This window comes from Solanum stenotomum, chromosome 1 (assembly GCF_019186545.1).
Source record: "Solanum stenotomum isolate F172 chromosome 1, ASM1918654v1, whole genome shotgun sequence".
NCBI classification, from domain to species: Eukaryota; Viridiplantae; Streptophyta; class Magnoliopsida; order Solanales; family Solanaceae; genus Solanum; species Solanum stenotomum.
This window is the reverse complement of record NC_064282.1, coordinates 6009113-6025847: the sequence shown is the minus strand read 5'-3', so window position 1 is coordinate 6025847 and position 16735 is coordinate 6009113.

Genomic DNA, 16735 nt, shown 5'->3' with positions numbered 1-16735 from the left:
GAACAAAGGTAAGTACAATAATCAGAACTTCAGAGCTAAACTTGTTTATTCTCATGGTAGCGTGGCACAAGGGGATAGTAAGCCTCATGCATGCGCCAAGTGTGGTAAGAACCATTCAAGTGTTTGTCGCGAGGGCTCCACTGGTTATTTCAAGTGTGGTCAGAGTGGGAATTTCATGCACTCGAAAATAGTAATGGGGGCCATAGAGCCCAGTCTTCTTCAGTTGCTCCACCAGACAGGGCTGCACCTAGAGGACCTATTTTCGGTACTGACGGAGGAGCAAACCGCCTTTATCCAATCAACAGTCACCAAAAGTAAGAGGATTCGCTAGATATTGTCACTAGTATGATTTAAGTCTTTGACTTTACTGTTTATGCCTTGCAAGATCCAGGAGCAAGATTATCTTTTGTAACTCCTTATGTTTCTATGAATTTTGATGTTATTCCTGAGCAACTTAGTGAACCATTCAATGTTTCTACACCTGTTGGTGAGTCTATTCTAGCAGAGAGAGTCTATCGTGATTGTCCCGTTTTCGTCAATCACAAGAGTACCATGGCTGATTTAATTGAGTTAGACATGTTAGATTTTGATGTCATTCTTGGTATGGACTGGCTTAATACCTGTTATGCCTCAGTTGATTATAGAACTCGAGTTGTCAAGTTTCAGTTTCCAAATCAGCCAGTCTTAGAGTGGAAAAATAGTTCAGCAGTGCCTAAGGGTCGTTTGATTTCGTACCTTAAGGCAATAAAGTTAGTTTCTAAAATGTGTGTAAATCACTTAGTCTGAGTTAATGACTCAAGTGCTGAGATACCTCATATTCAGTCAGTTCCAGTAGTAAAAGAGTTTTCAGAAGTCTTTCCAAATGACTTTTCCGGAGTCTCTACTGAGAGAGAGATAGACTTCACTATAGATCTTATTGCAGATAGTCGTCCTATCTCTATTCCGCCATACAGAATGGCAACAACTGAGTTGAAAGATCTTTTAGATAAGAGCTTTATTTGACCAAGTGTCTCACTTTGGGGCGCTCCGGTCTTATTTGTGAGAAAGGAAGATGGTTTCTTTAGGATGTGTATAGATTACCGTCAATTGAACAAGGTTACCATCAATAATAAGTATCCTCTTCCAAGGATTGATGATCTTTTCAACCAGCTTCAGGGTGCTTCTTGTTTTTCTAAGATAGACCTCATATCACGTTACCATCAGTTGAGAGTAAGGGAACGTGATATTCCAAAGACAACTTTCAGAACCAGATATGGGCATTATGAGTTTTTGGTCATGTCTTTTGGTTTGACCAATGCACCAACAGCGTTCATGGATCTTATAAATAGAATCTTCAAACCTTATTTAGATATGTTTGTTATCGTCTTCATTGATGACATACTAATCTATTCAAGGAATGAAAAAGATCATGCTAGCCATCTCAGAATAGTTCTTCAGACTTTGAAAGATAAGAAGTTGCATGCTAAATTCTCTAAGTGTTAATTTTGGCTTGAATCACTACCAAAAAAACAGTGAATACCGACCTAAAAATTTCCGACCTCAAATGGAGGTCAGTATTTACAAGTAATCGATTTTTATACAAAATAAAGCGGGAAAATCAAATGATGACCTCTGGAGGTCGAAATTTTTCTCAAAAAAAATGAATTACAATAAAAACCGACCTCTTGATGTCGGTATTAAACAAAAAACAAATAATACCGATTTTCGTATGTCGGTAAAATTAAATAGTATGTAAAAAATAAATTAAAATAAAATACCGACCTCATGAGATCGGTATTTTTTATATTTACTTGAGAAAATAATACCAACATCAAGAGGTCAATTTTGTTTCTGGGAAAAATTTCGACCTCCTAAAGTCGGAATTTGGTTATTTTGCATAAAAACCGACTTCTTGATGTCAGTTATAATATCGACTTCCGAATGTCGGTAAAATTAAATAGTATGTATTTAAAATACCGACCTTTTTTCTAATTACTATTAATTAAAGTGACATCCAGAGGTCGGTATTTTTATTTCATCTATTACTTTTAAAAGCGACATCCGGAGGTTGGTTTGTTGTTCATTTTACACCTATAACAATTTTTGTATACTATGAAATTACGTTGATATGAAAACCGACAACAAGTAGTCGGTTTTTATGCAAAATAAAGCGGGAAAACCAAATTGAGGTCGGAATTTTTCCCAGAAAATGAATTACAATAAAAGCTGACCTCTTGATGTCGGTATTATTTTTTCTCAATTAAATATTAAAAACAAAATTGAGAAATATTTTGATTTAATTTTATTTAAATCGACTTCCGGAGGACGATTTTGTGTAATATAAAAATAATTATAATACCGACTTCTAGAAGTCGGCAAAATTAAATAGTATGTAATAAATTAATATTTTCAATTAACTTTAAATAAATCGTCTTCCGAATGACGGTAATTTATACAAGTTAAAAAAACATTTAATATAAAATACCGACCTCCCGATGTCAATATTATTTAATTAACATGATTACTTTTTAATGTGGTACCGACCTCATGACGTCAGTGTTTTTTTATTAAATATAATTACTTTTAATAAAAGCGACATACGGAGGTCGATCGGTTTGTTTAAAATATTCCTATTTGCTATTGTCCATAATACTAAAATTTCATTTTACACCTACAATTAATTGTTCAAAAAGTGTAACAATTTTGTATACTTCTATAAATAAAAAGTTAGAATTCGTGGAATAAATAAAAAAATATCTATAATCCATATTTAGAGTATGAAACTACGTTGATATGAATTAGGAGAAAATTATACTTATATTTCTAGAGTAATGTACAAATTCTATCAGTCCTTCGTCCAATCATGAACTTAATATTTGATGTCATGATGTAGAGGTGAAGAGCTAACATAAGTTAAAATAAATAATGTGGGTTAGTTAATGAATTTAGTTGTTGGAATTAAGTTAAAACTAAACTAGTTAAAGTTAAAAAGTTGTTAAGTTGTTTAAATAAGTTAAAATAAATGATGTGGTTTAGTTAGTTAATTTAGTTGTTGGAATTAAGTCAAAACTAATGTAGTTAAAGTTAAAAAGTTGTTAAGTTGTTTAAATAAGTTAAAATAAATAACGTCGTTTAGTTAGTGAATTTAGTTGTTGGATCTCAATGCCGAGCTTGTTGTTGTAGCCGAAAGAGAGAAGAAAGAGAGAAGAAGAGAGAGGAGGAGATTGCGGCAGTAAAGGAGGTAGAGAACAAGAGGTATGCAGCGCTTCGGGCCCAACTAACTTTTCTTATTGAATCAGGAAATATTCTTCCTCCATGTTTGGCCAGCAGTGATGGATCTGATCAGGAGAGTGATGAGAATGATAAGTCTGATAAGGAAAGTAAGGGTGATGAGAATAGTAAGTCTGATTAGGAGAGTGAGGGTGATGAGAAGTAGTTGTATCTATTTGACATTTTACACTTCTATATTTTTGGAATTGTTTAATTTGATCGTATTTTAGTTTATTTTGAAGTTGGATGAAGTTTATTTTGAAATAGTTTAATGTACATGTTGAAAATATTGTGTTGTTTTGGTTGGATGAAGTTTATTTGGCTTTGGGTTGTTTTGGTATAAATATGCAGGTGTGCAACTAAAAATTGCAGCAATTTGCTGCCTGTTCTGTAGCAGAAAACCGACCTCCGAAGCTCGGAATTTCAAAAATAAAAAATAAAAATACCGACCTCTGGAGGTCAGAATTCCAAAAATAAAAATAAAAATACCGACCTCCGGAGGTCAGAATTTAAAAATACAAAAATAAAAATACCGACCTCCGGAGGTCAGAATTTCAACATTACAAAAATAAAAATACCGACCTCCGGAGGTTAGAATTTCAAAAATACAAAAATAAAAATACCGACCTCCGGAGGTCGGAATTTCAAAAATACAAAAATAAAAATACCGACCTCCGGAGGTCGGAATTTCAGAAATACAAAAATAAAATAATCGACTTTCGGAGGTCGGAATTTCAACATTACAAAAATAAAGATACCGACCTCCGGAGGTCAGAATTTCAACATTACAAAAATAAAAATACCGACCTCCGGAGGTCAAAATTTCAAAAATACAAAAATAAAAATACCGACCTCCGAAGGTCAGAATTTCAAAAATACAAAAATAAAAATACGACCTCCGGAGGTCGTAATTTCAACATTACATAAATAAAAATACCGACCTCCGGAGGTCCGAATTTCAAAAATACAAAAATAAAAATACCAACCTCCGGAGGTCGGAATTTCAACATTACAAAAATAAAAATACCGACCTACAGAGGTCAGAATTTCAACATTACAAAAATAAAAATACCGACCTCCGGAGGTCAGAATTTCAACATTACAAAAATAAAAATATCGACCTCCGAAGGTCAGAATCTCAAAATGCAAAAATAAAAGTACCGACCTCCAGAGATCGAAATTTTAAAAAATGAATATTCCAACATAAAAGAAAAACTGACCTCGAGAGGTCGGTATTGAATAGTGACCAACCTTTTTCCGACCTAAGTTGGGATGTCGGTTTTAGGTCAGTATTTAAGGGAATACCGACCTCCGTAGGTCGGTATTTCAAGGAATACCAACCTCCAGATGTCGATATTTGTAGGTCGGTATTCACTGTTTTTTTAGTAGTGAATCTGTGGCATTCTTAGGCCATATTGTGTCTGGAGAGGGGATTAAAGTTAATACTCAGAAAATTGAGGCAGTACAGAATTGACCTAGACCCACATCTCCAACTGATATTAAGAGTTTTTTGGGTTTAGCTGGCTATTATAGAAGGTTTGTAGAGGGGTTCTCGTCTATTTTGTCTCCTTTAACAAAGTTAACTCAGAAGACTATTAAATTTCAATGGTATTAAGCTTTTTGAGAAAAGTTTTCAGGAATTGAAGAAGAGGTTGACTACTGCCCAGTTTTAACCTTACCGGAAGGTACTCAAGGTTTTATGGTGTACTGTGATACATCTAGAGGTGGTTTGGGTTGTGTCTTAATGCATAATAGCAAAGTTATAGCTTATGCCTCCAGACAGTTGAAAGTTCATAAGAAGAACTACCCAACCCATGACTTAGAGTTGGCTGTTGTAGTATTCGCTTTAAAGATATGGTGTCATTACTTGTATGGTGTTCATGTTGATGTATTCACTGATCACAAGAGTCTTCAATATGTGTTCACCCAGAAAGAACTTAATCTCAGACAAAGGAGGTGGTTAGAATTACTCAAGGATTACGACATGAGTATTCTTTATCACCCAAGTAAGGCTAATGTTATTGATGATGCCTTGAGCAGGTTGTCTATGGGTAGTACTTCTCATGTTGATGAAGAAAAGAAAGAGTTAACGAAAGATGTGCATAGACTTACATGCTTGGAGTCCGACTGATGGATTCCACAGAAGGAGGAATAGTGGTGATGAATGGGGCTGAATCATCACTAGTGTCAGAAGTGAAAGAAAAGCAAGACCAAGATCCCATTTTGCTAGACTTAAAGGCAAATGTTCATAAGAAATGGTATTAGCTTTTGAACAAGGGGAAATGGTGTATTGAGATATCAAGGTAAATTGTGAGTACCTATGATGGATGGACTCCAAGAGAGGACCATGGAGGAATCTCATAGCTCCAGCTATTCCATTTATCCGGGTTCCACAAAGATGTATCGCGATTAGATTGAAGTGTATTGGTGGAATAGTATGAAAAAAAGCATTGCAGAGTTTATTGCTAAGTGTCCAAATTGCCAACAAGTGAAAGTAGAGCACCAAAGGCCTGGTGGTTTAGCGCAGAATATAGAACTTCCAGAATGGAAGTGAGAGATGATCAATATGGATTTCATCACTGGTTTGCCAAGGTCTCACAGACAACATGATTCTATTTGGGTGATTGTCGACAGAATGACAAAATTAACCCATTTTCTGCCTATAAAGACTACCCATTCACCAGAAAATTATGCTAAGCTATATATTTAGGAGGTGGTAAGACTTCATGGGGTCCCAGTCTCCATTATTTCAAATAGAAGTGCACAATTTACTGCACAGTTCTAGAAATCTTTTCAGAATGGTTTGGGTTCAAAGGTGAACTTGAGTACTGCTTTTCATCCTCAGACAGATAGGAAAGCAAAGCGCACCATTCAGACTTTAGAAGATATGTTGAGGGCTTGTGTGATTGATTTCAAAGGGAATTGGGATGATCAGCTACCTCTCATTGAGTTTGCTTACAACAACAGTTACCACTATAACATCCAAATGGCTCCTTATGAAGCTCCTTATAGGAGAAGACGCAGATCTCCTATTGGATGGTTTGAAGTTGGTGAAGCAGGGTTGATAGGACCAAATTTAGTCTATCAAGCGATGGAGAAGGTTAAAGTGATTCAAGAGAGGTTGAAAATGGCACAGAGTCGTCAGAAATCCTACAATGATGTTAGGAGAAGGGCGTTAGAGTTTGAAGTAGGTGATTGGGTATATCTAAAGGTTTCACCTATAAAGGGTGTTATGAATTGGTAAAAAGGGAAAACTTAGTCCCAGGTATATTGGGCCTTATAGAATATCCAAAAGCATGGGCAATGTAGCTTATGAGTTGGAGCTACCACAAAAGCTAACATCGATTCATCCGGTGTTTCACATCTCCATGTTGAAGAAGTGCATGGGCGATCCTTCATTGATTATACCAACTGAAACTATTGAAATCAATGATAGCTTATCTTGTGAGAAGATTCCGTTTCAGGTTTTAGATCGCCAAGTTCGCAAGTTGAGGACCAAAGAAGTAGCTTCAGTCAAAGTCCTTTGGAGGAACCAATTTGTTGAGGAAGCTACTTGGGAAGCTGAAGAAGATATGAAGAAGAGATATCCACATCTTTTTGAATCCAGAGGGAATGCAGATCAAGGTACTAATTCTCTTCTTAGTACTCTTTGAATTATGAATGAGCATGTTGATTGTTGCATTTACTTGTTGGGTGTTTGAACTAGATGTTACCACCCTTAGCTTAGTGAAATAAAGCTCATTCGAGAACGAATGTTCCCAAGGGGGAGATATTGTAACATCTCGCATCTAGAAAAGACTATAAAGAGTTTAAAATATGAAAATATTGTTTTTTGGAAAGAATAAGAAAATCTAGAAATTTTGTCTAAGTTAAGAAAGTGAGTTTTAGCCGTTTTCAAACAGTCATAACTCCTAGCTCAGGATGAGTTAGGAGCAGCTCTTGATATGGTTGAAAGCTCTTGGTGAGATATTTCCAACGCAGCCAGGTTTGCGCAATTTCGACATCATATGAGTGAGATATGCCTTTCAGAAGTTGGGTTGTTGGATTGAGGAGAGTCCCAATCCGGATTTAAGGAAAGGCAAAGTAGTTTTTTCTCTAATTTAATTCATAATTCAATTTTAGGGATTTAGTGGGGTAAAAACTTATTTTTGGTCAGATTAGAAAAGTTAATTCACGCTTAGGGCTTGGCGAAAAGAGAAAGGAAGAAAGAAATGGAGAAAAGCCAAGATTTCGCCAAAAACGTCAAGCGTTTGAAGTGGAATTCGTCGAGGGTGATCCCTATTAAGGTATGTGAAATTTTTTTGTGTTGGGTTAGTTCACCCACACACCAACTTGTTTCAATTCAGCGATTTGGAGTTGTTTAAATATTAAGAAAGTGAAGTTCTTGAAGAACATTGTTGAATTCTTGTTGGTTGATTGTTGAATGCCTAGTGTTGATTTGATTTATATTTTCGGGTTGTTTTTCGAGTTAAATCTATTGGGTATTGAGGGTACTAATGATCCTAAGTGTTCGGGAAAGCGCCACGGAAGTTAGGAAGGTTTAGAGATGGAAAACGAAGAAGAAAAATCGTAAAAAACCTAGGGAAAGGGGTGGGACGTCGCACCAGCCAGCGCACCCCAAAAGGGGCTCTGAAGCTCACCCTTTGGGGCGACTCGCCAGCCAGAGCACCCTAGCAGCTCCTCTGAAGTTTGAGCGCTGGCGCCCCAAGCCTCTTAGAGTGCCAGGGATGCCAGTTCTCCCCATTCGTTCCCCACCTTTTAGTACGTATTCCTTAGTGATGTACCTACATTTTCTAGTTGATTCCAACACTCTAAGGTACATCTAAACATCATGAAATCATCCATAAACATGAGATCATGAACCTTGAATCCATAATCCAATTCAAGGGAAGTTAAGATCAAAGTCAAGAGAAGGAAGAGTCAAGTCAAGATAGGTTCTTAGAGTTTTCCAAATGTTTTAACTTTGTTTTAAGACTTAAAGTTCAAGTTGAGTAAGAGTAAAGAGTAAAGCTTGAAGTTCATTTCTTCAAAAGTATATGTGGACTAAGTATTCCCAAAGAGATTTAAAATGTTTTCACATTTAAATAAGAATGGAAACTGAGATTTCCAAAGAGCCTTTAGGGTAGTTTTCAGAAGAAGTAATCACTTTCTAAATGAAGCAAAAGGGGAAACTTTGATTTCCAAGATAGCCTTTGAGCTAAGTTTGTGAGCACTAATTTCAATTCACAAAAGAAGTATGTTTTTAAAACATAAGAGCCAGTATATTTTGGAAGTAGTATTGAGCACTGAATTGGGGACGAGCATGAGTTTAGATAACTCACGTCACCATAGAACCATGTAGCCACCATGGGTAGAAAAGGGTCATAATTTTTAGATGAATCCTTTTCGCAATAGACTAGTGAATCTATTAGGCAGTTCAGGTTTTATACCTTTGGCCGGGTATAGGATGCGCTGGCAGCGTGAGGTAGAACGTTGTATCATCATTATAGCTCTTATGCGGTGGTTGTCGATTAGAGAAACTCCCACAGAAGTTATTGTATTTTTATATACATCAGTTTATTGTATTTTTACATACATTTCAGAGTTATGTTGCATCCTTGTACATACACAGAGTTGGCATCATGTTTTTAAACAGCTTTTCTTTATATTGCACTTGTTTAAATTGCTTTATATTGAAATGAGTTCAGTAAGTATTCATGATCCAGTGAGCAGTTTAGAGTCAGTCGGTGAGCCTCCTTGCATTCCGGAGGATCTATTATCATTCTTTCTAGTTAGTTCATTAGGATGTTGTGGGGTTTGTCCAACATCCATCTCAGTTGTTTAGAGGCTTCATAGACAGTCAGATGTTAGTCCTTTGAGTCTTTTCATTATCATTTCTTATTGTTAAGACTTGGGTTGCCACTTTTGGCCAAGTTGAATGTTTAATCTTTAAAACATTCTCAATTATTTTATTATTCAGTTCAGTTAAGTTCATTTATCATTATAGATATGGATATTGTCTTCCGCTGAATTAAGCAAGTCAGTCCAAGGGTTCACTTGGGACCATCAATGGTCTTCGAGTGCCAGCCACATCTAGGGTGTAGGCTCGGGGCGTAACATTATATTCATCAAATTCATTATTTTTTATCAAGTTTATTACTACTTCATTCAAATCAATGCTTAATAATAATTAAAAAAATTACATCATTATATTGAGTGGACAAGATTAATCAATGTGACATTAATTGTAAAAATAATTTTCTTAGCTACTAAAAATTTATGTTCAATGTTTTTTATTAAATTCAGGTTTGATCAATAAATGTTGTGTTATTTTAAAAAGCTTTGTGATAATAAATGTATAATGTGAATTTATAAACTTTTGTTTATTGGTAAGATTGTATAAACAATTGGTACACTTTTGATAGTTTTATAACATATGAAGTTTTTATGTTTATGAGAAAACATACAACATAAAAAGTCCAAATCGTATGTCCAAACAAAACTTCAACTTCATCTCATAATTTTATATCATGATGTCAAATAATGATTTCTTATCGCATGACCAAACAGGCCCTTAAAGTAAAACATCAATACATGAATGATTTTTTGGTTATAAAACAAGTTGAGTGACTTTTAGTGGGCTACTATAAATTGAATGGTTTTTGAGTTAAAAATAAAGTTGAGTCACTTAAACTTTCTAAGTGAACTACTCAAAATTGAATGACTTTCTAATTGAATTATTCAAACATACTACTCCCTCCGTCCAATAATACTTGTCCACTATACTAAAAATAGATATCTAACAATACTTGTCCACTTTATGAAATTCATGGATAACTTTACACTTAGTTCCTAACTTACCCTTATCATTAATTATAATAATTTCTCTATTACATTTTTCAAGCCAATGTATTTATTATATTCAAAATGTGAAATAATAAAATCACATTTCTATTTATAATTTTTTAAGAGGTGTGTAATATCAATAATGAATAACTATTGTTGGACAAAAGGAATACTGAACATCATCATAAATTTTGAAATTTCTCTTTTAATTATTACTTGAATTTAAAAAAGAAAAACAGGACTTAATAGTTTTTGCAGTGGAGTCAACACTTGTGTTTGTCGAACTTTCCAATGAAAAATATATTTATTATATTTATTGTAATATAAATGCATGTAACGTACAAGTCTCATTATTGTAATATAAATGAATGTAACGTACAAGTCTCTTTTTATCTCCTCTATAGACTATAAGTGGGGTCCAGCTCCATATTATAAGGTAGAAAGTCTTTGGGTGAAAATTATTTAATTTTCTATAGATTTTAGGCATCTTTGTTGAAAATTGCCATCTGCCAATTAATACCAGATGAAATAGACATATTTTATCTCTGTCAATTGGAACCTTTACATTAATTTATATACACTAATATAAAGATAAAAATATTAGAGAGTAGAGTGAGTATATCATTGACAACTTTAAAAAATAGTCCGTAAAGATCGAAATATATAAGCAATATTTTTAATCAAGTGAAAAATTAAAAGAGAGTTATTTTTTTTGAGAGTGTAGTGATCTTACTCACACCTCCACAGTGTAAAATTCCTTATACAAGAATATCAATTGCTCCTTTTAACCCACGATTTTTCTCTTATTCAAAAAAATTCCTGATGTCATTATTATTTTTTTCATTTTAAAAATTATTGAAGTAAATCAATTTGGAGATGCTAGCCATGTCAATATTGTCCATAAGATATTTAGGATTTAGCTGCCCCTTTTCATCAAAAGCCTGCAGCATCTCTAGTGGTTCCATGAAAACTCCAACAATTAATCACTCTCGTAATATTTGCACTAATCAAATTTCATCTTCAGCTGGAAAAATTAACCTTAGTAGGCGTTCAGGGAATTACGAGCCTACCACGTGGGATTATGAATATATTCAGTCCATACACAATCTTTATGCGGTACGTACTTTTTCTTTATTCTTGCGTTAGTGTTACCTTACGTTATTCAATAATCTTCATGCATATTAATAGTATATATATGTAGTAATTTTGAATATTCGATCTTCTGCATAACAATATATTGGTGAATTTGTAGTAGATGAAACGGTTTAACGAGTTAATGAGCGAAAAGAAAAATGAATTTTATATTAAGAAATAAAGGTAAGGTTGACGTTATCAGAACTTGCAGATGTGTTTTAGGGGCATACCATTTTAATGGAAAGGATTGAAAATTCTGTCTTTTCAGAGCTAGTTTTTGCTTTGCAACAAATTTTAAATATATTAAAAATAAATTAATTATAAATAAAACCTTAGTAAGCAAGAATATTATTAATTAAAAAATATGAGTACAATTGTGCTCCTCCCTAAATTCTTCTCAAACAAATTTTAAATATATGAAAAATAAATCAGCCATAAATAAAATCTGAGTAAACTAAAATATTATTAAAAAAATATGGATACAATTATGTTCCATCCCTTGATTCTTCTTCTTCCTTAAGTTTTCTTTCTTATTCAAAGTTGATTCTTTTTTCTTAAGATTTTTCTGTGATTCGAGGTGCCAGAGTGACGTATTTTTTGAATTAGGATGATACGGACCTCTTTCATATATGCATGAGTTAGAATTTAGGATAGAATAGCTTTTAAAAATCTTAACTGGAATAGAATACATCTTGTAAAATCCAACAAATTTTTATTGTCTACATTCTTCTTTAATTCTCATTAATTTTGTCGATGTGTTTTGTCTTACAATTGAAATTTTAATTCATGTATCGGTGAATAAAGCTTTAATCTAGCTAGGAGTACTTTCTATCGTGACGGAGCTAAAAGTTCCACTAGGGGTGCACAAAATCAAATCGAAAACCGAACTAAATCGTAGATCGAGTCAAACCGAAAAAAAAAATCCGACTAGTGGTTTGGTTTGACTTGGTTTGGTATTGGAAAAAAAATCCGACTATATTTGGGTTAATTTGGTTTTAACTAATAAAAACCAACCCGAGACCAAACCAACCCGACATTATATATGTAATTTAAAATTTTATTTTATACATAAAAATATTTACTTTGATATAATTTTAAAATATTTCTTATACTATTTCATAGTTTTTGTCTTTTAATATATTATTTCAAGTTTAAAACTTATAATTCAGAATGGTCCAATAAAGATTATAGTTCATAGATATTGATAATTATAATAAAACTTAAATCAAAATCAAATTAATACTAATGCAAAAAGAAAATCAATTCAACACTAAGAATGACAATAATATTGAATATTTGTTCTTTAATTTTACATTGGTTTAGACAATTAAAATACATAATCTAATTTTAATTTTCCTTAAATATTTAGTGATGTAACTAATACTTATTAAACTTATTTTAGCATGATTTAGTACTTTTAAATTATGATCATTTTCATTATGACTTTGCAATATTTATTTTATATGATGATTTCATTAATATTTCTTATTGAATATTTTAGTGTCATCAATACTCATCTCATATTTTGTGTTATTTTTTTTAAGAAACACCTTAGATAATTGTATTTTGGTTGGACTAAAGAAATATTTGGAGCACAAGTTAATTATATGTTTGTATGCAAACTTTTTCGAAAAATCCAAAAATATGAAAAAATCCGAAGTTTATTAGTGTGGTTTGATTTATAAATTTAAAAATTCGACACAATGATTTGGTTTGTTATTTGAAAAATCCGAACCAACAAAGGTTGAAAACCTCGAAAAAATCCGAATTTTATTAGTTTGGTTTGGTTAATAAATTTAAAATTTGTAAACAAATAATTTAATTTAATATTTGAAAAACCCAAACCAACCCGGTCATATACACTCCTAAGTTCCACGTAGAATCTTCCAAACATCATGTTGTTTTTTTTTATAGAATTGGCGAAGAACTTGTTCGGTGGTCTTTAATTGCGGCTATAATGCCATAGAAAATTGAGTTAATATTTTTGATGGACAATTAACTATCAACTTTTTTCACAAAAAGTCACTTAACTTTGATCTTCAACTCAAAAGTCACTCAACTATGAGATCTTTGCGTAGAAAGTCACTCAACATATTTAATTTTTTTTTTCATTAAAATTTGTTGACGTGGAATTTTTATTTCTAACTAAAATTTTAAGAAATAAACATATATCCATTTAAACCATTTAATGACCCGTTCCACTTGACCCAACCCGCTAAAAATATAATATTGACCCTCTTAATTTACTTTTATTTTCCAAAATTATTTTCTCTGTTCTCCTTTGCGTTTTTTTTTTTTTATTATTAAATTCTCAATTTCAGCCTCTTCTTCCTTCTTTTAGTTAGGGTCTTAGGGATATCTCAATTTCTGATCTCACTAAATCATTCTCTCTTGTCTCTGGTTTCTTTTTTATTTTGGTTATTGTTCATTAGTATTGTTAGCTTTAAATGATGTTGTTAATGAGAATCGTCGTATGAAGGTGAAAGGATAGAAAAAAAAACTATTTCGAGAAAGCCTCTCGATATTGGCTGAACCTGAACTCGCATTATTCGGAGCTTTTCCATGGATTCTCTCTTAATAAACTCTCCCTGTACAACCCTGCATCCTTCTAATAATATTTTAATCACAATCTAATTCCTATTTAACTAAGATTTACTAAAAGAAGGAAGAAAAGGCTGAAATTGAGAATTTTTTTTTAAAAAATAGAAAAAAAAAGAAGCAGAGGAGAAAGAATGGGAGACCAAAGAAATAACTTTGGAGAATAAGAGTAAAATAAAAGTGTTAATATTATATTTTAGTTGGTTAGGTTAAGTGGGCGGGTTATTAAATGGTTTAAATGGATATATGTTTATTTCTTAAAATTTTAACTAGAAATAAAAATTTCACATCAGCAAATTTTAATGAAAAAACAATTAAATAGGTTGAGTGACTTTGTATGTAAAGATCTCATAGTTGAATGACTTTTGAGTTGAAAATCAAAGTTAAGTAACTTTCTGTGAAAATAGTTGATAGTTCAGTGACCATCAAAGATATTAACTCATAGAAAATTGTAAGTAGCATGTGAATGAACATCATTGCTTGTAAGTTTGAATGTATTTCAGCAATAAAATGTAATTAGGCATGTTAAATTACCAGTAAGTTAAGTCAATAAAATCAGGTTATATCGTGGGTATTTGGAGAAAATTTAAAAGTTCATCAGTTAAAAATTTAATTTGAAGTAACCAGAAAAGGAGTAATCTCTCACAGTATGTATATTCTAAAAAGAGATGACTGTTCGTAATATTTTTAAAAAAAATATTTTGTAAGGATAAAAATGTACTCGTATTGGTTTTTTTTAATTTAATTAATATATTCATTACTTTTTGTATAATAAACGAGGTAAATTGAAAGTTATTTTTGTAAACAGACTACTTATTCTTAGAATCTATACGATCGATGCATATTATTTTTACTATAACACATCAAACAATCAATAAAAATAGGTATTTATAAGCACTTTATTTTATCCATATACTTCAAAATTACTAGCATTATTAATAATGTTAGTTTAGTAAAATACATCTCTAATTAAATTTTTAAGGGTTTCCATATCAAGTAAGGTCAAATAATATGAAACACATGAAGTAAGAGAATAGAGCAAGACAAAAATATATAAATACATACATACACATATACACACTTAATGCATATTATACTGTAATAACAGTCATAAAAATAATATTAAATTTTGTGACAAATTCATAAAAATATTATTCACTTATAATGTTAATTAACATAAAGAAAAAAATTACTATTATACTTATATAAAGAGGTATGACATATGTATGTGTCTATGTGACATAGCAAGAGTAAAATGGACAATGCATAAAATAAAGTAGGGAGTTTGATTTTTTTTTTTTTTTGTTTTGAAATAGTTCTTTCATCATGTATTATTCAAATCAAATACAAATACATCGATAATAAGAAATGGAGGTTTAGTGTCCCACTCCATCGAACCAGACATAGAAATAAATGTTCTACCAAGATAATGAACAATTTGATTCGCTGAATTTTTTAACAACCGGCAAAGAGGAAAAAAAGGAAACTCTTTGATAAGAGTTCTCTAATAAAAAACTAAAGAATCAAAATAAAAATAATTCACCATATTTTCTTTCAAAGCTTGATTCATAAGTAAATTACCAGTTTCCACAATCAACCTCATACTATTGAATGTTGCTTTAGCCAAATAAGAGTCTCACGCACAATAGCGTAGCTACATGGTTTTTTTGTGCTATTTCTGAACATTTTTTGTGAAACTGCTCACGCATTCCTATGATCTCGCCCAACAACAGACTAGGAAATTTAATTATTATTCAAAATTATTGACGAAAGAATTTAATTTTTAAAGAAAAATTTAAGGATAAAAATACTCTCAAAATCTTCATATATTTTATACTTAATCAAATAAAATCACTTAAATTTAAAAAATAAAATACATAGTCACGATTTCAGCGACTAAAATGTGTTCCCTGGACTCACTGCGCTTTTTTTCGTCTATTTTTTTCAACCACTGCTTTTTGGGTGTCAAAATTGACACCACACCACCCATTAAGATAAGGTACCATCAGGCTATTTATGGCAAAATGTGACAGATATCATTTGATTTGATAGGGAGGGGATTTTGAATTTTTTGTCTTAAAATAATTATTTTATTAAGAGTAACAAGAAAAAAAAATTAAAATTAAATTATTTTTAATTATAGTAAGATTACATTTAAAAAAAAAACTAAAAAATACATTATATAAAATAAGATAAATGAAATAGATCACCACCTGCTTAATCCCTATTTCCAGAACTATTTCATCCTCTTATCAAAATATATACCTCTGAGGGGTCGTTTGGTAGTTAGATAAGGTTGTGTTATTTATGTATTAATTTTTGTATAACTTTCATGGCATTTTATTGGTAGATAGGAAATAAGTTATTCACGTATAAGATTAATACAATCTTTAATTGAGAATACGTTATTTACATGCATAACTCTAATCAGTTACCAAACAACCCCATATAGTTATGTGGATTTCTAAGTAGTCAATGAAGTGTCGTATTAATTTTATACATATGTATCAAACTTATTTCCTATTTACATGCCAAGCGACGTATAAGTTATGCGAAAATTAATATATGAATAATTTGTTTCTCATCCGGCTATCAAAAAAACCCCTAGATAAACTATTATACATGGATAAGCACATGCATAGACAACACCAGTGGCGGAGCCATGAATTTCACGATGAGGGTCCAAAAATTAAACAACAAAAGCTCTTCTTAAAAAGGGAAAAAATTGTTCCAAGTGAGATTTGAACACGCGAACACTGACTCATTAAAAATGTCTAAACACACATTCAAGACATCTTAAACCACTAGGCTATAACAACTTATTATGACAAGAGTGTCCAAAATATGTTATTTAATCACTTTGTGTGTCATTTTACTTGTATATGAGATATTTTTTTCCGACGCAGGGTGTCCAACATGTGCCTACGCC